The sequence below is a fragment of the Bombina bombina genome, chromosome 2 (assembly GCF_027579735.1).
Source record: "Bombina bombina isolate aBomBom1 chromosome 2, aBomBom1.pri, whole genome shotgun sequence".
NCBI classification, from domain to species: Eukaryota; Metazoa; Chordata; class Amphibia; order Anura; family Bombinatoridae; genus Bombina; species Bombina bombina.
Window position 1 is genome coordinate 1,101,061,174 of NC_069500.1, and position 22,414 is coordinate 1,101,083,587.

The following is a 22,414-nucleotide window of genomic DNA, read 5'->3' on the forward strand; positions in this document are numbered from 1 at the left end:
TGTATTTACTAGTCCTTTAAATGTGTATTAAACAATAACTACGAGCTAGACAAAATTATTTATTTAAAGCAAAGTATGTAGATCTATCTCTTACAAATATATAATTAATACTTTTGAAGATAAAAGTGCAAAGGTTTAGTTTCTAAAAGTTAGTTTAGTTTCTATAAATTAATGGGTGCCACAATAAAAAGGATAGAACGGTCATAAAATGAAATGTGCATGGGAGTATTTCATTTTGAAATATAAGCATTTTTGCATTATATTCCCATTAGCTTTTGCTTTATATTCCCAAAATGTTTCTAATAAAAGTTACTACTGTTTTTCAGAGGCATACACAGCTACACATATCCCGTGCACCAGTATTCAAAAACCATGTCTGCTCTGAGAGGTGGTTGTGGTGTGTATTGCTTCTGAAGACGTAATTTATGTCATACAAGCCACTGCTGACTCTCTGAGAAGTAGAATGTGTTTGTATATATATATATAGATATATATATATATGTATATATATATATTTATATATATGTGTGTGTGTTTATATATTTTTGTATATATATATATATATATATATATATATATATATATATATATATATATATATATATATATATATATATATATATATATATATATGTGTGTGTGTGTGTGTGTGTAAAGAGTGGAGTCTACTTCAGAGCCAGATAAATACCTACTGCCCGGGAAAAGTGATCACTAGCTATCACTACAAAAAGTATCAAAGGGAAAGGGGGTGACCCAGGGCAGGCGCCAACCAAATGGAGGCTAGGTAAAGGAAGTGCACTAGAATAGTTAAAACATTTAATATATACTTAACAGTAAAGATTAAAACAAATCAATCAATGCAATCTGTCAGTACATAAAACAATATGTAAAACAAAAATCATGGATCCATGTAATAAATAAATAATTAATAATGTAAAATACACAAAAAGAGCTTATGACACAATAAAAACTTGATGAACTTGATCCACAATAAAAAAAACTTGATGGGCAATAAACTGGATACACTTAATGCACAATAAAATTCTTGAAGAACTAGATGTGAGTAAAAATATGGTGCACAATAAAAGTCAATAACAATGAAAATCTGGATAGCAGTCAGTGATAATATTCAAAGTGATGGTAAAAGGTTATAATAAAAAATGATGATGAGAAAATGATGAAAAAATAAAAAATGATGATAAAAATGATAAAAATTAGTGAAAAATATGAATGAATGAAAAATTGAATGCAACGTTGATGAATTGTATAATTGATGAATTATTGATTGAAGAATTGATAAAAATGCTGGAAATAATGATGAAAAGTCAATAATGTGATGACAATGTGATTGTGTTAAGTGTCAATACAAGACAATAATCCAAAACGTTTTATAAAGTTATCCAAAAAGTTTTATAAATTAATTCCTGTGATGTGGCCAGTTGTGCAAACTCCAAAAGTGGAAAATTAGTGATACTCAAAAAACAAAAATTAGGCAAAGATGCAAAAATGCAAAAAGGTAGCACAAATAGAAAAATACATAAGAATGTCTCCGTGTTGCTAGAGAATGGCAAACAAATTGAAAAACTGAAGCTCAATAGAAGAACTTCACCTGTGGAAAAAAGAATAAACAAATGTGTAGAAAATTCACAAGTAAATAGACTGATTGGAATAAGGCTTACCAGTGCAAGGTCTACACGTTTCAGCCCTTCCTAGGCCTTTATCAAGACTGGTTAATAGCTGTAACTGATGGCCTTTTATAGAGAGAGTTGACATAAAACCGAATGTTTGCTGTAATGTCGACTTCCGGTTTTCCGTTATTATCAAAATATAAATTTAACAACTAATTACAGTGAAATAGTCCCTTCATATGTAATCAGTCTCTAGAGTATACTTAATAAGTGTTATTATAACTTAAGAACATTAAGAATAATAGATATCTCCTAGCCTCCGTATGGGAGTGACGTCACTTCCGGCTGGTATCCGACTCCGATATGGTGGTTATAATTCAACCTTTAAAATTTGTTAAAATACAATTAGAATTCTAGAATATAATTTGATTTTTGTATTTAATTTTATTTATTTATAATATAATTGTATAAGGTCCGATTTACGGGGTCTCCCATTGGTTGTGACGTCACAACTTTTTGCGCTAGTGATTGGGTTAGTGAGAGGTGTAAACCCTAGCTGAGAGATACTTCTATATCTCAGTCATTGGTTGTGTCTAAGGTGTGTCCAACATATGTATTCCTATTGGATGATAATTTCAGATACTTTTCATCGCAGACGTTACCTGTCTGAATATTGGATTGTGAAGGAAAAACTGATAGTGATTTCAGTGTGTCAGAATGTGAACGATTGACTAAAAATGATTAAAATAGAATGGGTCTATTTGTATAGATCAAAAGTGGACTTTAAGTAATTGTCATAACATACACAGGATGGATTAGAATAATCCTTAAATGGGGCTATATACACTACAGACTAAAACTAAGATATATACAAATTAATAGGTAAACATATTCATAAGTATGACTGGTGTAACGGATCCTGCTAATTCTAAAGATCAGAACTCCGGTATAGAGGATCGATATGGGAATGGAATAGTTTGATGTTTCATTTCGCACTCGGTTTAAACGAAATGGACAAACTGGAAAATAGTAATATATGTATATACATATATAAATTAGAGGAATAGGTCTTAATAAGCAAGATATGAGTCCAGATGCTAGAGGTGTATAAAATAACATCTGTATACCATAGACTAATAACTGATGGCTAATAGTGATCAATATATAAAGATATGACAGTCTATATATAGAGAAATTTTTGAAGAAGAGCTCACCAACAGGAGAGCTTAGTGGATCAAAATTACCCTAAGGGTAAATAGTGGTTGGGCTAATAGCTAATAATGGTACTACAAAGAGCTAGTATATTGGAGAAAGTAATACTCTTACTATCTACATATAGGGTAATACTGTGGAATCTGCTTACAAAGGATATATATAAAAGTGATAACCATCACGGGGAGATGATGAGTGCCCTAAATAGTATGGGTCAGCTTAGGTTCTACCTCTAATATAAAGTTTCCTCAGATTTGTGGTCAAAGTGGCTGTACACATAATGTTCATCTGATTGGTAGTTGTTCTATTAACAACTGAGTATTGGTGGAGGGGCTCAGAAACATAATGATCTCGACTAGGAATAATAAACTTGTAGTTGGCAACTCCAACTAAGTGTGTTTAATTTGAGAGTGGAATCTAGGATCTTTCAGTGTTATACCATCCATATGAGCAAGATAATGTTTGTATAAAAAAAGTGTACTATAATGAAGTTAACTAAGAGATGTGAATTTTTGGTTGGCAACTCCAACTAAGTGTGTTTTAATTGGAGGTGGAATCTTGGATGTTTCAGTGTTGTATCATCATATGAGCAAGATAATGTAAACGTATAATGTGCTATTGGTTGATTGCACAATACATATCTCTTCATGGATATAAATAGGACTGCTCCTTTTGGAACAATAAGGATGCTATACTAAGAGGATTGTAAAACTATAAGCTGGGAGAGCATAAAACATGCATGAGATACAGAATGAGAACATTTAAGGTTGTCAGACTTAATAGTCTGTTTCAAAATTGACTGGCCAATAGGATGAATATATATATGATATATAGAAAAAACTCAGATCAAATCATGTTGAAAAGGTGAGAGAGGTCTTCTTTATTATTCAATCCTTTAGGGCAAAGGCAATCAATATTAAAAATCCACTTGGATTCGGCAATAGTTTGTTTGCATAATTGCTACCTCTCCAGTCTTTTCTAATTTTTTGTATTCCCATAAATGTCAGATCACTTGTGTTTCCCTGATGTTTTGTGGAAAAGTGTTTATACAGGGCTGTGTCCATGTTCAGTTTCTCAATGAGTAACAGGTGTTCACGTATCCTATCCCTCAGAGTTCTTGACGTTTGACCCACGTATTGCAGGCCACATGAACATTGTAACATATATATGACTCCTTGGTCTTGGCATCTGATTAGGTCGTGGACTTTGTATTTCTCCTTTGTGTTGTGGCAACTGAATGTTGCCGATTTGATGCCGCATTTACACGCCTTGCATGACAGGCAGGGGAAGAAGCCATTTATCTCTTTCCCAAATACATCTTTAATCCCTGATTTCTTTTTCTTCTGTACACTAGGAGCTAATTTGCTTCTTAAGTTCTTGGTTTTCCTATAGACGAACCTTGGTTTTAATGGTAGTCTATCGCCAATTAACTCATCGTGATCAATGTTTCCGGAATATGTTTTCGATAATGTTCTTATTTTCGCTATATTCGGTGATCATTCGGATATTGAAGATTTCATCTTCTGCCTTGGTGGTTCTTTTTCTATATTTTGTTAGTTCATTTCTTTCAATATTGCCAACTTCTTGGATCCTTTGTTCCAGCATATTCTCATTGTATCCTCTCTCCAGGAATTTTGTTTTGATGAGTAGGGCTTGTTCTTCCCATTTATCTTGGGTAGAGCAGTTCTTCCTAATTCTTAGTAGCTGTCCCTTTGGGATGTTGTCCTTCCAGTTGTTGTGGTGGCAGCTTGTCCTATGGATGTAATAATTACTATCCACTTCTTTGAAGTATGTGGACGTCTCAATCTTCCCTTCCCTAACTTCTATTTTGAGGTCCAGAAAGGTTAATTCAGTTGTGCTCCATGTTTATGTGAATTTCAGATTATTTGTGTTTTTGTTCATAACTTCGATGGTGTAATCCAAATCAGCCTGAGTCCCCTTCCAGATAATAATAATGTCGTCTATGTAACGGCGATAGAGGACCAGGTCCGCACTCGCTGGGCAAGAGTCCCAAAAGATGCTCTCCCACTTGCCCATGTATAAATTTGCGTAGCTTGGTGCGAACCTGGTCCCATCGCCGTACCACAAATCTGTTGGTAGTGGTTTCCTTCATCACAAAAATAGTTGTGTACAGCTACTTTGACCACAAATCTGAGGAAACTTTATATTAGAGGTAGAACCTAAGCTGACCCATACTATTTAGGGCACTCATCATCTCCCTGTGATGGTTATCACTTTTATATATATCCTTTGTAAGCAGATTCCACAGCCTTCCCCTATATATAGATAGTAAGAGTATTACTTTCTCCAATATATTAGCACTTTGTAGTACCATTATTAGCTATTAGCCCAACCACTATATACCCTTAGGGTAATTTTGATCCACTAAGCTCTCCTGTTGGTGAGCTCTTCTTAAAAAAAAAATTCTATATATAGACTGTCATATCTTTATATATCGATCACTATTAGCCATCAGTTATTAGTCTATGGTATACAGACGTTATTTTATACACCTCTAGCATCTGGACTCATATCTTGCTTATTAAGACCTATTCCTCTACTTTATATATGTATATACATATATTACTATTTTCCAGTTTGTCAATTTCATTTAAACCGAGTGCGAAATGAAACATCAACCTTTTCCATTCCCATATTGATCCTCTATACCGGAGTTCTGATCTTTAGAATTACCAGGATCGGTTACACCAGTCATACTTAGTGAATATGTTTACCTATTAATTTGTATATATCTTAGTTTTAGTCTGTAGTGTATATAGCCCCATTTATGGATTATTCTAATCCATCCTGTGTATGTTATGACAATTACTTAAAGTCCACTTTTGATCTATACAAATAGACTCATTCTATTTTAATTGATTTTAGTCAATCGTTCACATTTTGACACACTGCAATCACTATCAGTTTTTCCTTCACAATCCAATATTCAGACAGGTAACGTCTGCGATGAAAAGTATCTGAAATTATCATCCAATAGGAATACATATGTCGGACACACCTTAGACACAACCAATGACTGAGATATAGAAGTATCTCTCAGCTAGGGTTTACACCTCTCACTAACCCAATCACTAGCGCAAAAAGTTGTGACGTCACAACCAATGGGAGACCCCGTAAATCGGACCTTATACAATTATATTATAAATAAATAAAATTAAATACAAAAATCAAATTATATTCTAGAATTCTAATTGTATTTTAAGAAATTTTAAAGGTTGAATTATAACCAGAGTCGGATACCAGCCGGAAGTGACGTCACTCCCATACGGAGGCTAGGAGATATCTATTATTCTTAATGTTTTTAAGTTAGAATAACACTTATTAAGTATACCCTAGAGCCTGGTTTCTCAACAGCCGGGCCGTGGCCCAGTACCGGGCCGTGATAGCCCTGCTGGTGGGCCCTGACCTGTCATGCCCCCACTGCACACTCTTACCCCACTGCACACCAAGGGCAGACTGAGACCAATCAAGGCCCCAGGAAAACTGTCTCACACTGACCCAAATGTATTCAAATTCATGCAAATGAACATGGTAGCCTCCCTGCCCTAATCCCAACAGGCCCATCAACCTCCAGAGCCAGGACCCCCAAAATTAAGGGCCAAAGAAAGGGCCCCCAAACTACCGGGCCCTGGACATGTCCAGCTAAAATTTACCGGGCCTTGAGGTCACTTTGGTTGAGATCCACTGCTCTAGAGACTGATTACATATAAAGGGACTATTTCACTGTAATTAGTTGTTAAATTTATATTTTGACAATAACGGAAAACCAGAAGTCGACGTTACAGCAAACATCCGGTTTTATGTCAACTCTCTCTATAAAAGGCCATCAGTTACAGCTATTAACCAGTCTTGATAAAGGCCTAGGAAGGGCCGAAACGTGTAGACCTTGCACTGGTAAGCCTTATTCCAATCAGTCTATTTACTTGTGAATTTTCTACACATTTGTTATATTCTTTTTTCCACAGGTGAAGTTCTTCTATTGCGCTTCAGTTTTTCAATTTGTTTGCCATTCTCTAGCAACACAGAGACATTCTTATGTATTTTTCTATTTGTGCTACCTTTTTGCATTTTTGCATCTTTGCCTAATTTTTGTTTTTTGAGTATCACTAATTTTCCACTTTTGGAGTTTGCACAATTGGCCACATCACAGGAATTACTTTATAAAACTTTTTGGATTACTTTATAAAATGTTTTGGATTATTGTCTTGTATTGACACTTAACACAATCACATTGTCATCACATTATGGACTTTTCATCATTATTTCCAGCATTTTTATCATCAATTCTTCAATCAATAATTCATCAATTATACAATTCATCAACGTTTCATTCAATTTTTCATTCATTCAATTTTTCATTCATTCTATTTTTCATCCATTCATTTTTTTTCACTCATTTTTTTTCACTCATTTTTATCATTTTTTCTCATCATTTTTTATTTTTTCATCATTTTCTCATCATCATTTTTTATTATCACCTTTTACCATCACTTTGAATATTGTCACTGACTGCTATCCAGATTTTCATTGTTATTGACTTTTATTGTGCACCATATTTTCACATCTAGTTCTTCAAGAATTTTATTGTGCATTAAGTGTATCCAGTTTAATGCCCATCAAGTTTTTTATTGTGCATCAAGTTCATCAAGTTTTTATTGTGTCATAAGCTCTTATTGTGTATTTTACATTATTAATTATTTATTTATTACATGGATCCATAATTTTTGTTTTATATATTGTTTTATGTACTGACAGATTGCATTGATTGATTTGTTTTAATCTTTACTGTTAAGTATATATTAAATGTTTTAACTATTCTAGTGCACTTCCTTTACCTAGCCTCCGTTTGGTTGGCGCCTGGGTCACCCCCTTTCTCTGTGTGTGTGTGTATAAGTACAAGTTTTGCAGATGTCAAAATCCAAATGCGGTAAAATTAATCTTTTTTTTAACCTTCTTTATGAAAAGATAAAAAAACTACAGTTTTAAATTATTCAAAAAAAAGGATTTAATCTTACTTTGGATCTTCAATGGCGATAGAAATTAATAATTGCATTTAGGTTTTTTTCCTTACGGTGATTAGTGAAGGCATTACAGATTATTGTGACACACTGACAAGTGTATTTATGATATGTTGCTTTCTTTTAATAATTTTACTTTTTTCAAAATAATACATGTTTGAACTTTTCTATTTTACAGACTGGCACATTTGCTTTCTGGTTTTTGTCTAATTGTAGCTCTGGTTTACGATTTGGTCACTCCCAACCATAAGTCATAAATAGAGAGCATCTCTTATCTATCTGTACAAACTTTATTTCAGCATCTGTCATTCCAGGTATCTTATTCCTTTTCACGTGCACCTAATCACACACAGGGATTTGGTATGAAGCTGGATCAAGAACACTTGAAAGAATTTCTTTGATAAACTTATCAGCATAATTACCATCTTAGCTCTCCTCTAGGAAAGCAGTCTTCAGAAATTAGAAACAGATTTACCTTTTGATCTTCTAAAACTGTGTCATACAAACATCCAAATCTGTAATGAAAAAAAATGTTTAAAGTTGATCATTGTATAATTCTTGTGCTGACCTTTCTGCTGACACTTTAGTACCTGGTACACATTCTTTATGTCTGCAGAAACATACTGCATTTTTCTCCATTATCACTGCCTGCACACCTACAGAGGTAATTAGCAGCTAATGAGAACAAGAATGTTCTGACATAATATACATTCCCTCGTTTAACAGTGTATTTGTTTGACTAGTACAAAATGTACTGTGATAATTCAAATTAATTTATATTATTTAGGAATGAAAACTTTGGCATAGCACTCTTTTTATCATTGTTTGAACATATTGGATTAGTTTACAAAACAAAATATTATTTTCCAAAATGAAACAAGAAAACTAACTCATATAGCTAAACCTCAATTTACTGAAAAAGGATCCCTGTGATTCATTTTTAGCTATTTACATATAATCACTTTTTTTGAAACTGGAAAAGTGTTTATCATGAGTATAAGAATGTTCATTTCATTTTTTATTTGGCTACCTTATAATCCATCCATATTATATTTTCAAATATGCTGCTTATATTTTTACCTGACTGACATCAATATACAAAGCTGAGAAGATTTAATAGTTTAGATATTCTCAGTTTTTGTTACTTTCTTATGAATTATACATTCACTATAATGACCATTGTTTATTCGGATGACAGTGGAACAAATTAGTATCTTTCTTTGAATTTATAAAACAATATAATCTTAGTTTTTTTCTGTAATATGTAAATCTTTTTCAACTACTCTTCTGTAATGTTCATAATATAAAGTGATACTAAATGGAATTTTAAATCAGTTTTATATGTGCTGCATCTAAAATAGGGTATTTTCAAATGCATTATTATTATTATTATTATTTTAAGAAGAAGTGGTGTTTTCTTGTACAAAAATAGAGATAAGGACGTTGCCCCTTTTAGTCAGTGATCTTGTAATCCTTAGATTTGAACTTAAATGCCATTTACAGCAATAAAATCACATGTCCTAATTAGGATAGCGACACTGCAAAGCTATGTGTTTAACCCTGATATAATGGCCCTTTAATTTAATCTGTTCAATTCCAAAATATTATGTGATTCAGAAGGAGAATGCAGTTTTAACCAACTTTCTAATTTACTTCTATTATCACATTTTCTTTATCTTTTGTTAAAAAGCAGGGAAGTAAGCTCAGGAGCGTGCACATGTCTGGTGCACTATATTGCAGCAGTTTTGCAAGAGCACAAGATGGCAGAACTATTTCCTTCTATGTAGTGCTTCAGACAACTACCTAGGTATCTCTTCTATGATTAAACAAAGCAAATTTAATCTTAGAAGTAAATTGGAAACTTTTTTTTAAAATATGTTCTAGCTGAATCCCAATAGAAAATGTGTGGGTTCTGTATCCCTTCAATGTCTGCTTAAGAAGTTATTAAGTGCAAACATAATTGTTGTGCATTTATTTATATGGATAGAATATAAATACACTTCACATTTTTCCTCCTCCAAATTTTAGTTGCTAAATATTACAACCTTGAGATATAAGTTATTAATTTATTTGATTTATTACATTTACAGCCATTATTTTAAATTCAAAGTTAAATTAATCATAAAACATTTAATTATATGCAGTAAAAGAGTTTTTAAGTGTAATTTCTTTATGTATATAATTAGATGGGGTTTTTATGAGTTTAACTTTACTCTGTAATGTATTTTTATGTGATTTTTTTTTTACCTTTTATGTTTTTCAAAACAGGTAACCAGAGCTGTGAACTTGCGGTAATCATTCTTGCGTAAATTGCAATTGACTCAAGATCGTGTTTACTTTCATCTTGTAATACCAGCAGTAAGCCCGACGAGTGCAACCCCCCCAGATAGCATGTATTTTTGCTGCAAGTTTGAAAATGAATTGTTAAACTCTTGCTAGACTTGCCAAGCTTCAAAAGTTTGCTGTATAATTGTTGCAAGTCTTTATTGAAAGTCTCTGGAATAGACTTGCTTTGTAAATTTGCTGCAAGTATGCCACAATTGTGTATAGCATTTGTTTTTTTTCTGTAAAAATTGCAAAGGAATTGCTAAACTCTTGCTAGACTTGCCAAGCTTCAAAAGTTTGCTGCACATTTGTTGCAAGTCTGTGTAGAAAGTCTTCAGAATAGACTTGCTTTGTAAATTTGCTGCAAGTTTGCCACAATTGTGTATAGCGTGTGGGGTTTTTTCTGTTAAAATTGCAAAGGAATTGCTAAACTCTTGCTAGACTTGCCAAGCTTCAAAGGTTTGCAGCACATTTGTTGCAAGTCTGCGTAGAAAGTCTGCAGAATAGACTTGCTTTATAAATTTGCTGCAAGTTTGCCACAATTGTGTATAGCTTGTGTTTTTTTTGTGTTAAAATTGCAAAGGAATTGCTAAACTCTTGCTAAACTTTGCAAGCTTCAAAATTTTGCTGCACATTTGTTGCAAGTCTGCTTAAAAAGTCTTCAGAATAGATTTGCTTTACAAATTAGCTGCAAATTTTCTGCCAGATTACAAATGGCACACTATTTTTTGCTTATGAATTAATGTGCAAGTTTGCACCCTTTTGGGCACGCAGATAAGACCATTTATTTTGCAAGTTAAAAGTAAATGCAAACGCGAGACTGCAATCACGATTTAGGCTTGTCGGGTTAATGTGACTTCAGAGCTCTGGTTAACTGTTACACTTGACTAAATAGTTGCCCGATACACATCAAAAACATATGTAACAGTACAGTTACATTCATATTAACACTGTCTGATAAAAATGATTGCATAAAAATATTGCATTACAAAGTTAAAAGAGTGCAAAAATATGAGATGTCTCAATTGCAATTCTGCGTTCATGTTTGCGCAAGTCGGCAGCTGTTATTTTTTGTTGTTGTTCAAAATAAGGCTCTATTAAAGCCTAGGGGGAATACGATCCTACACTCACAAATTAGCAAATCCTTTTTTTCTGCATGAGGATGTGACAACGAGAGCGCAAAATTGTTACTTCCAACCTGTAATAAGTACACAACTGGGTGCACAATAGTAAAAAATTGAGCGCAGATAACACGCTTGCGGGAGTGCAAAATTGGGCTCCTCTCTTCGGGGCATATTTATCAAGCTCCGTTGCTCCATAACTTGTCCGCTGCTCCATAACTTGTCCCCCTGCTCTGAGGCGGTGGACAGAAATCAACCCGATCGAATACAATCGGGTTGATTGACACCCCCTGCTAGCGGCCAACCTGCAGGGGGCGGCATTGCACCAGCAGTTCACAAGAACTGCTGGTGCAATGATAAATGCTGACAGCGTATGCTGTCGGCATTTATCGATGTGTGGCGGACATGATACACTACTTCATATCATGTCCGCTCGCACATTGATGAATATGTCCCTTAATCTTGCCCTTTATGTTTCCCCTACATAAATTTAAGTTTGGTACCTAAAATTTCACTATTCCTTGATTTTACATATTTATTGATTTGAAGATACTTTGCTTTGATTATACTTACATTGAAGTAATACTGTGGAAGTAATAATTTCTTTGACTCATCTTTTTATACTAGTTATGTCACTTTTAGCACCTTTAGGAATTATTTCAACATATATTAAAATATAGTATATAACATAATATATAATGAAACAATGAATTTTACTATTTACCCTTTGAAAAGCTGCAAACAAAATATTTATTATGTAACAAAGGGCCATAATCCTCATTCTGAATTAGAAACTAAAATATATTCAAGGGAATCATTGTCAATATTTTTTTCTGGATTTCTTCTATCTCTATGCTGGCAGTTTTTTTTATCATCCGATAAGACAACTCTGTTTAACAATATTACATTCACTTTAATAAAACACATCATTATAAAAGGTCACTTCTCTTTTTGACTCATCTGGACTCCAGTCCAGTTTGGACTATTATAGTCAGGGATCAGGGTGGGGAGCAGACACCTAATCATGCAAATGCACTGAATTTGTCAAGTTTGTGCAAGTGAAGATCTAGGGGTCGATTTATCAACACCTGAATGCATCTGTTTCCGCCTGAGCCTTTGTGCTCGCCGGAAACAGGAGTTAAGAAGCAGTGGTCTTATGACCGCTGCTCCTTAACTCATCTGCCACCTCTGAGGTGGCGGACAGCAATCAGCCCGATCGGATACGATCAGGTTGATTGACACCCCCTGCTAGCGGCAAATCAGCCACAAATGTGCAGGGGGTGGCATTGCACCAGCATTTCATTATCGATGTGCGGCGGACATGATACGCTACAGCAGATCATGTCCGCCCACACATTAGTAAATCGCACCTGGGCGCAAACTGTTAGGGTTTTTAAAAAAATGTGCACCAAATACAACATAAGTACATTAAAATAAAGTGTTACACCCATATATACACTACCTGATAAAATGATTCATTTAAATATTACTACAATTTTTTTATAAGGGTTAAAAGGTATATAGTATATGAAAAGGTGCTTTAACTTACTTAAGCTATAACACTGTAGGTCTTACACAGTGTTGGGTTAGTGCGCAAACAATAAGTATTTTTTTGAAAGCACACTCTATTGAAAACTATATGGAGAAGAAGTTAACGGGATCATAATATCCAAAGTCCTGAAGTTAGCATGCATCAGGTTTTACTCGTGTTCAAATAATTTATTTTCAACTTGTAATACAAGCGCTAACTTGCCCGTGTTAAAAGTTTACTTTCAGTTGTGTTTACGAGCGAACAAAATAAATATTTAACGCACCACTTGTAATCTGGCCCAATATGTGATAGCAAGGTAAATTGTCTGTAATCACCATCCTTACGATAATAAATAGAAAAAGTAGTAATCTTGCTATCTTAGCCCACCATCCACCAGCTGTACAATATATACCTTTATCATTTCACCTACACCCATTTGTTCTGTTTGTCTATATCTTACACAAGCGTAAAAGCAATAAAACATGAAACCTAAAAAAATGTTTTCTTGATTGAGAAAGAGAATACAATTTTAAAAAACTTTCCAAATTTTCTTCTATGATCTATTTTACTTTATTCTCTTGGTATCCTTTGTTGAAGAAAATCAATCATTACTGGGAGCTAGTTAACACATTGGGTGAGCCAATTACATGAGGCATATTTGTGCAGCCACCAATCAGCAGCTCCTGAGCCTACCGAGGTATGCTTTTTAACAAGGGATACCAAGAGAACAAAACACATTATATAAAAGAAGTAAATTCGAAAGTTCCTTTTAAATCGCATGCTATATCTGAATCATGAAAGAAAAAAATTGGGTTTTATTTCCCTTTAAACTGGAGACACATCAGGGCATCCATCATCCATCCCCACCCACTAGACATTAGACAACCAGGAATCATTGATCTTTAATAAAAGTTATAAAAACAAATGGACATCAAAAAATGTGCTGTTCCCCTAGTGGTGTTGATGTAATGACCTGGGCTGTAACCCTGTGTACCCATTTCACAAACTATTATTATTATTATTATTATTATTCTGAGAGTTAAAATTGTGCACTTCAAATGTATTTTGTATTTTTACGTTCCCCATGTGCTTTTAAGACGGGATGATGAGCCACAATCAGCACTGCTAGGCACATTTATGTACATATCGAAACAAGAGAAAAAAGGAAAAAACAATGGGACACACAATATAAGTGTTTGTAGAGAAGGCAGGAGACCTTGTCTGCGTTTACACAGTAATACATTATAATAAGTACTAAAAGCCAATTAGTATATTTAAAAAATTAAATAAAAAAACACTTTTTTTGTGGGGGGAAATCAATACTGCAAAGTCCAAATCAAATACTACGCTGGTAATCAACTTTATTATCTGCAAGTCGCTTCTACCTAATGTTCAATGCTTCTCCTCACCACCCCATATAATTTGGACTCCTGGATCTGACAAATAGCTGCAGTACATTTAACAAGCTGAATCAATATGTATAGGCTGTGGACTCGCTCTCGTGGTTCAGAAATCTCCCATTCAAAATGCTCATACTCTCGTAACGCGAGTTACTTGTTGGTGAAAAAGAAATCCGGATCGGCACAATCACTACTATTGCTTGCTGTTCTGCGTAAAGTGATGAGCGCTGTGTATGTGCAGTCATAATACTCATAAACAGGTAGCAAAAGAGCAGAGCACACACTTAAGGGGTATGTAAATAGCCTTCAGTGACAGGCTTTGCATAAAGGTCCTCACAGAGGGATAGTACAGGAGTCAGCTTTCAATTAAAATTCTCGTGAAATATATTAAAAAGGTGAGGATTCATGACGGAAACATATCTTTTTAATATTAATGAAATAATCCTTTCCACCATGTTTTTTTTGTTATCTGCCCCTTTAAATATTGAAAAATTGGTTATTAAAGGGACAGCTGCTGTTATCTTAGTGCCCTAGCAACATACTAAGGCTTCTATTTGCAGCCAAAAGTTCCTATGTGCACACATCTGAAGAGATAGCTGAAATGGGAGGGTTAAAGATTTTATTCAGCATCACAGGAGAAGCTTTCAAGAAGTGAAAAAAAAGAAATGAAAACACATGCAGCAAGAAAATGAGATTAATAAACAAACAATGACATCTACAAAACTAAGGTAGGTAAACCTATTACCAAAAATGATCATTTACTGTGCCTTTTGTGAGAACTTGTACTGTGAGCATGCATGCAAAGCATACTTAAAGGTACAGTCTAGTCAAAACTAGATAGGGCATGTAATTTTTTTTTTTTTATATATAAAGTTTTTATTGAACAGGTTCATAAAACATGACATAAGATACACAGTACAAAGTATAATAGTGTGCTATTAAATTCCATCTGATTGCTATTACAGATTATGAACATGCAGGTTCTGCTGTGTATCCACAAGGACAAGAAAAAAGAGAAAAGAAATATTTTATATATAAACCGCATAGGCCTCTAAATAGGCCAACTTTAGCATCTTGTCCAGTTATAATTAAGGGAACCTTTTTCAAAATAATTAAATAAGAAGAAAAAGAGAGAAGGGGAGGAAGGGGAAGAAAAGGGGAAGAAAAAAAAAAGAAAAAAGAAAGAAGAGGAAAGGAAGAGGATAACCGTAGTGATGTAGAAAGGGTGAAGCAGTAGGGGAGAGAGAAAGAGGAGAAAAATAGGAGGAAGTAGAAAAAGAAGAGGGGAAATCCAGAAGAGTGGGTAATGAAGTAATCTCTCCAATATCACCTGTCCCATAGCATAATGTAGCATCATTGGTCAGAAGCTCGAGTAAGGTCGAAATTAAGTTGGTACCTGCAGTGATTCCCAATAAAGTTTTATATTTAAAAACATGTCATGTCTATTTCGTTTAAGAAAAGAGTATTCTTCCAAAAGAATAAGTTCTTGTGTTCTAGCCGCCCACTCCGTAATTGTTGGGACATTTTGGGATTTCCATTTTCTGGCAATTAGGGATTTTGCTCCATTTACGCAAATTTGAAGTAGGGAAAGTCTAAGTTTACAGGAGATCCTAGGCCTAGCGTTGAACAGTATGATCATTGGGTTAAAATTAAATGTAGTACCTAGTAACGGGTGTAATATCTTTTCTAAGGAGTCCCAGAAGGTCCGCAGGCTAGGGCACGACCACCATATGTGCGATAAAGTTCCCTCACCCCCACACCCCCTCCAGCACAAAGAAGAAACCTCAGGGTATATCATTTTCAGTCTGACTGGTGCCATATACCACCTTGAAAGAATTTTATAATTCATTTCAAGGATCTGGGAAGAAGACGACGTTTTGCCAGTAAATTCAAACAATTTATACCAGTAATCCGGTGTAATGTCTTGGTGCAATTCTTCCTGCCAGGATTGAGTGTATGTCGGTAGTGTTCTATGTACACAATGGTCTATAATTCGCCTCGACATAGCAAGAGTTCCCCTTGAGGTAATGGCAGCTCTGCAAAGCGTTTCAAATGGGGTGAGAGAGCGTGTAAGCTGAGAGCTATGTGGGGAAACTCGCAGCAGATTTTGCAATTGGGAGTATTTCAACCAGTTAGTAAATGTACCTTCCAGAACTTCAGATAAGTCTTGTCTCGGCCTAAGTTTCCCCTGGGAAAGAAAATCCACCAGCGGAGATGAAAACCCCAACTCTTTATAATGTATGTCCCCCGTTGAGAGATGGATGCCTAATAGTAATTCAGTGTTTTGGAAAATTGGTGTCATGGGCGAGTGGGGTGTGGATATGCCTTTTATATGGGTAATTATTGTATCCCAGGTACGAAAGATGTGTCTATAAAGAGGGGATGATCTAGCTCTAGTTGGGCGATATTTATCCTGCAACCAGCAAATTGGGCCTACTTTGGGAGTTTTCAGGATATGCGTGTCTAGGGGGATCCATGCCTTGTCTTGAGAGCTATTGTGCCAATTTAGTATACGTTGTAGTACGTTAGCCTGATAATATCGGAGTATATGGGGAGTACCCAACCCACCATCTCTCCTAGATCTATATATATTTTGCCTAGCTACTCTCGGTTTTTGTCCTCCCCATATAAAATCGTTGAGGATAGATTGGAGCTGTTGGAGATAGGTATGGGGGAGATGAATAGGGATAGTCTGCAATAAATAAAGTATTCGAGGCAGCAATGACATTTTCGTGATTTGGTTTCTGCCCCACCAAGAGAAATGTTTATTTCGCCAAGATTGGCAGTCCCTCGATATTTCTTGTAAGAGCGGTGTGTAATTGGATTTAAATAGGGATGCCAGTCGTGGTGTAACGTTAATACCTAAGTATCTGATGTGATCACTGTTTAGTTGATATGGACAGACCTGTGCCAGATTTGAGAACTTATGGGCGTTCATTGTAATATTTAGAATGTTAGATTTCTGGTTATTAATCAGGAAGTGGGAGAGGTTCCCAAAACGGCGAAATTCGGTCAATACGGCCGGAAGAGATATACTAGGATTAGATAAGGACAACAGTATGTCATCAGCATATAAGCTTATTTTATAATTGTTGGGGCCTACGGCTATCCCAGTGATGTTAGTATTTAGCCTAATGTGGGATGCAAGGGGTTCCATTGCGATGGCAAATAATAGCGGGGACAGTGGGCACCCCTGCCGTGTACCATTATTTATTTGAAAAGACTCTGACAAAATACTATTTACCCTGATTCTAGCTGTGGGATTACTATATAGACTGAAAATCCTGTTAATCAATTTATCTCCAAACCCATATCCAGTCAACACCGAGCGAAGGTATACCCAGTTCATCCTATCAAACGCTTTTTCCGCGTCGGTTGAGGCCAGGACCATCTCAATATTAGAGGTTGTAGCAAAATCGATCAAATGGAGCGTCCTAATTGTATTATCCCTGGCCTCCCGACGCGGAATAAAGCCCGCCTGGTCTGTGTGGATAATATGAGGCAACAGCGTGCTAAGTCTATTTGCCAATATCTTGGCATATATTTTAGCGTCCGTATTTATGAGGGATATAGGCCTGTAGCTGCCTGGTTCAAGTGGGGACTTCCCTGTTTTATGAATTAATGTAATGTGGGCCGATAAAAAATCTGTGGAAAAAGATCCGTTTTCGTCTATTGAATTAAATAATCTAAGCAGGTGTGGCAGTAATATATTTTTAAATGTTTTGTAATACAAATTGGAAAAACCGTCAGGTCCCGGGCTTTTTTGCGTTGGAAGAGATTCAATGGCCTTTATGATTTCCAAAGGGGCAATGGGTTCATCTAAGCCTGCGGCCTCCTCCTTCGAAATCTTAATTAAGTCAGCCTCCCTAACATATGTATCCATATCGCTAATCTCTTCGGGGGAGTCTATTGGTGGTAAATTATATAGTTTACTGTAGTAGTCTTGAAATGTTGAGGCAATTGACTTACTATCTTGTATCTCCTCACGATCTACGTTATATAGTTTTTGGACATAGGAGTTAAGCGTTCTTTGGCGTAAAGCTCTGGCTAATAGCCTTCCGGCTTTGTTTCCTTCTGAGAAATATAATCTCTTTAGATAAAAAGCTTGTCTTTGGGCTTCTTTTTGTAACTGGGTATTAAACTTATTTCTTGCAAGGGCAAGGTCTCGATTTATGATGGGATCTAAAGGGTGTTGGAGATGGGCGTGCTCAAGGGTCGATAATTGGTGTTCAAGCGTGCTATAGTCTGACTTCCTACGCTTAGTGAGAAATGCTTTGTGTTTGAGAAAAATGCCCCTTATTACCGCCTTGTGTGCATCCCATAGGGTACTGGGAGTAATAGAATCAGTCATATTTATTCTAAAATACTCATTCAGGGCTTTAGAGATTTGTTCTGTAAATACTGGATCTTTTAAAAGTGTTTCATCTAGTCTCCAGATGTATTGGGAGAGTGGAGCCGAAGGCCAAACAACGGTGAGCGTGACCATAGAATGGTCCAACCAGGGAGTTAGGGAAATAGTGGTGGAGTCTATAATGTGTAAGCTAAGTTGGTTTACTAAAATGTAATCTATTCTAGACCAGGACCTATTCGGGTGCGAGTAAAATGTGAACTCTTTCTTCTGGGGATGTTGCAACCTCCACACGTCTACTAGGGAGTGGGCTGATAAATTGGTATTAATGCTTTGTAATGTGGATATGGGGATCCCACTCCGTCCGTGAGAGCAGTCGAGCAAAGGTGACAGAGCTACATTAAAGTCGCCTGCGTAGATAACAATTCCCCTAGTAGTAGGCAAGTATCTGTCCAAGGTCTGCCTAAAAAACTTAGCTTGTGCTCTATTGGGGGCATACACATTCACCAGTGTAACCGGTTGATTATATAGAGTTCCCTGTAAGATAAGGAGTCTACCCTCTTTATCCTGTTGTTTGGCAGTTAGTTGAAATGGTAATCTCCTATTAAAGAGAATGCCTACTCCATTTGTTTTACTGTCGTTATGAGAGAAATAGCCAAGAGGGTATGTGCTGGAGGAGAGTGCGGGAGCCCCCTCGCGACTAAAGTGTGTCTCCTGAATAAAGATAATGTCGCCCCCCAGCCTGCAAAACCAATTCAGGGCAACTGATCTTTTTGTTGGAGAATTAAGGCCCTTGACGTTTTGGGAAAAAATTTTTAGTTTAGGGAGGGACATAATAATCTAAGGGTCTGAGCAGCATAGAGGGGCTAGAACTTACTGGAATTAGAGGGTGTACCTGCATGTCTATATATTCCCATCTCTGGGATGAGGGGTACTTACTGTGTAACCGAGCTTCTGGTGGCCAAAAATGATGTGCATGAATGGTACATATAATGCAACAGATAATACAGAGATTGGTATGTCGAAATATCCTCTGGGGGTAGAGAAAAAGGTGATTATTGAGAGAAAGAGAGAGAAGAAGAGAGAGAAAAAGTAAATAAATAACAAAAAACAAAGACATTACAGTAAAATACAAACCTAACCTACCTACAGCAATTGAAAAATGGCTCAAGAACATTGAGCTATAGGTCAGGGCTAATACTATTCTGTTCTAAATGCAAACATATAGGAGAACATAACATTCTTAACTAATATAATCTCCATCTACTTAAATCTTACTGCCACCTAACAGTGCAGAGCTAAAATTAAGAGTGTAAGATTAACATATCTAAACAATGTAAAAATAAAAGTAAAACTGCAATAAACATCACTTTGTGGTCAACTAGCAATGCTAGATGGAGACGGCTAGAGGGTATTGGGTCATCATACCACCTTAGCAAAAAATAAAAAAAAAAAAAATAAAAAAAAGAAAAAAAAAGATATTTGCCGGCTTATAAGGCTGTGTCCATTTATTCTAAAGTACTATTACCACATAGTCGTCCACATATAGGAAGTACTGTTCATAGGCGGGTCACCCCCTGGGGAGCATCAAGATGAGGTAGAAAAGGAAACACCTTTCTAGAAGTAAAGTGGTGGAAAAAGTTCAGATAGATACTAAAGAACCTCAGGTAGGTGTTTGTTGAGCATCATCTTGGCCTGAGAAGGAGGTAGCAACAGTCTTGTCTTTTCTCGATCTTTTCCGGTTGACTGTGGTCCAGCCCAATCTTTGGGGTTTGGGGGTATGGGTGTCTTGTTGATCCTGATCAGACTTGGATTCATTAAGTTTGGGAAGGGTAGGTAGAGGTATGTTCAGTTGTTTACAGAAAGGTTCAATATCTTCCAGCGATCTATAGGTGAATGTCTGTGAACCCCGAATCACCCTAAGGCAAAACGGGAAACCCCATCTATAAGGTATCTTCAGTGTTTGTAGATGTTGTATTAAGTACCTGGCCTCTCTCCTTTTACCAAGTGTGATAGGGCTTACATCTGCGTATACCTGTAGATGACTATCTTCAAAGCAAATATTCTGTTTTTTCCGAGCTGCAGTAAGGACCAGTTCCTTGTCTTTGAAGAGTTGAAATTTTAAAATCACATCTCTTGGCGGATCCGTAGGTTTCGGGGGTGGTCTGAGTGCCCTGTGGGCCCTATCTAGTGGGATAGAAGGTAATTCAGATTCATCAGTAATATGCCGAAAGATTTTTTGCAGGTAATCCTCAAGTTGAGGGGGGAGGATAGTCTCTGGGATACCCCTAATCCTAAGGTTTTGACGTCGCCCCCTATTGTCCAGATCTTCTACATGGGTTTGGAGGTTGTCTATAGTGACACTCTGTTGGTACGCCTGTCTGGAAAGTAATTCAAGCTCTGAGTTGATATGGTCAGATCCTTCCTCCAAGTATTCCATTCTATCCCCTAGATCATTAATGTCCTTCCTGACCTCTTTAAGGCCATCCTTGATGAGTTGACTGACCTGTGATAGCAGTGCAGCAAAGTCATCTTTGGTGGGTAAAAAATTTAAATCTGCCCTTGTGAGTGGTCTGGTGGTCCTAGAGGACGTTTGAGATTGTATTGATTCATCAGAGTCACTCATGTTATCTTGCATTTCAGCTGCCGGCCCAGGGGTGGCTTCTAAGGGCTTAAAAAATTCTTTTAGCATAGATGGGTTTTGTATGTTTTTTAGGCTCTTACTGCCTTTAGGTGCTTTTTTCTGTCCTTTAACAGACATCTTGCAGCGTCTGGAGTAGGTGATGAAGGTCTATTAACTCAGATTGGACTCTCTCTTATTCTCTAGACCAGATGTAGACAGAGGTTTAAGAAACCACAGTTTGATTAAATATTGTCGTGATCACCCACCATTAGGTTATATTTAGAAATTTCTTAGTCGGGTTCCCCGTTATCATTGTATATGGCAGAGACTCGTGGCGTTAAATCACAATGTGTGCTGTTCTTGGCCTGTTAGTATGTGGTGCGGCATAATTACTTAGCGTGTAGCATATTCAAAAAAGTGGTCTAGCTGGTTCATGGCTCATTCTCAGCTTGTCCCAAAATATCATGCCTCAGCTCTCAGTGGCTGGTCAAGTTCAGAGTGTGCAGCAGTGATGACGAGGCCTTGCTGTAATGTGGGACATCGGGGAGGACAGGCCCTAATGGCGCACTACTCACTGTCTCAGACGGCGGTTCTCTTACTTGTGCTGGGCCGGTTCAGGTCCGGAACATCTTTCCCGATCTGCTCCAGGGAGGTATAGCGGCGGGTATGAGTTGCGATGTGTCGCCTCGCAGCCTGCAAAACAGGCCTCCGTAGTGCCCAGGTATGGCGGCGGTTAACCTCCGATGTGTTGTGGTGCGGTGCTGCTTTTCAATGCTGGATAAAGCACCGGGGCACTGTTGAGTATCTGACCTGTAGGTCGATGTGGAGATAGATCGGCTTTTTATGCTCCTAAATAGGCTTTTTAGCCCTGACAGACACGGAGCTCACTCATGTGCGTCCTCCATGATGAGCTGCTCAGGGCATGTAATTTTAAACAACTTTCCCATTTCCTTTTATCATCAAATTTGCTTTGTTCAATTGGTATTCTTTGTTGAAAGCTAAACCTAGGTAGACTCATATGCTAATTTCTAAACCATTGAACCGCTTCTTATCTCGGTGCATTTTGACAGTTCTTTTTACAGTTAGACACTGCTAGTTCATGTGTGTCATATAGATAACATTGTGCTCACTCCTGTGTAGTTATTTATGAGTCAGTGCTGATTGGCTAAAATACAAGTCTGTCAAAA